Source organism: Prunus avium, chromosome 7, assembly GCF_965620075.1.
Source record: "Prunus avium chromosome 7, drPruAviu1.hap1.1, whole genome shotgun sequence".
In the NCBI taxonomy this organism is placed as follows: domain Eukaryota; kingdom Viridiplantae; phylum Streptophyta; class Magnoliopsida; order Rosales; family Rosaceae; genus Prunus; species Prunus avium.
Genome location: NC_142290.1, coordinates 4,217,518 through 4,218,372, shown reverse-complemented (window position 1 = coordinate 4,218,372; position 855 = coordinate 4,217,518). Strand labels below are relative to the sequence as shown.

The following is an 855-nucleotide window of genomic DNA, read 5'->3' as shown; positions in this document are numbered from 1 at the left end:
TGAGTTCATGGGAGAACTTGATATCCCAACAATTCCAGCATCTCCTTCAAGCATTTTGCTGCCCACTGTAGCTCGAAATTATGAGCTTAAATCTTCTCATCTTAATATGCTGCCTTCCTTTTATGGTTTACCTAATGAAGATCCATTGACTCATATAAAGGATATTTTTAATGTTGTGAGTTCTTTTCCCTTGACAGGTGTGACAGAAGATCAACTTCGAATGAGAGTGTTTCCATACACTTTAAAGGATAAGGCGAAGTATTGGTTGAATTCTTTGAAGCCTGGTTCACTCACTACATGGTCTGCCATTCAAAAGAAGTTCCTGGAAAAATACTTCTCCACGCAAAAGACCGACATGCTTAGGGACAAGATCTTGTTATTTGCACAGCAAGATGATGAATCGTTTTGTGAAGCATGGGAGAAATTCAATGGGTTGCTCAACCAATGTCCTCATCATGGGATTCCATTGAAGCTTCAAATGCGTATGTTTTATAAAGGACTAACCCCTTCTAGTCATAATATAGTCACCAATTTTGCAGGTGGTTCTTTTAAAACCAAAACTCCAGAAGAAACGTACGAACTCTTTGAGGAGATAGCAATGGAGACCCAACATACGGATACAAGAGGTAAACGTGTTATTAGTGGTTCTAATGATGCTTCTAGTGTGCAGATTTCAAAACTGGAACAAAAGCTAGATGCTCTTCTTGCATTAAACTCAAGAAGCCCTCCGAAGGAAGTGTGTAGCATTTGTGAATCTCATGACCATGCTACCACAGCTTGTCCACTTGGGGCTGGATATCCAGAATTTGTGCAAGAGCAAGCTAAGTTGGTAAATTCCTACAACCAAGGTCCAAG

The 855-nt window shown here is 40.0% G+C and overlaps 1 non-coding gene across 1 annotated transcript; it reads right to left on the bottom strand.

The window, feature by feature from the left end:
- Positions 1-355: 355 nt before the first annotated feature.
- Positions 356-462, bottom strand: LOC148292861 (small nucleolar RNA R71). The gene has a single exon (XR_015826011.1). It is a non-coding gene; the product is annotated as a small nucleolar RNA R71 (small nucleolar RNA).
- Positions 463-855: the final 393 nt, after the last annotated feature.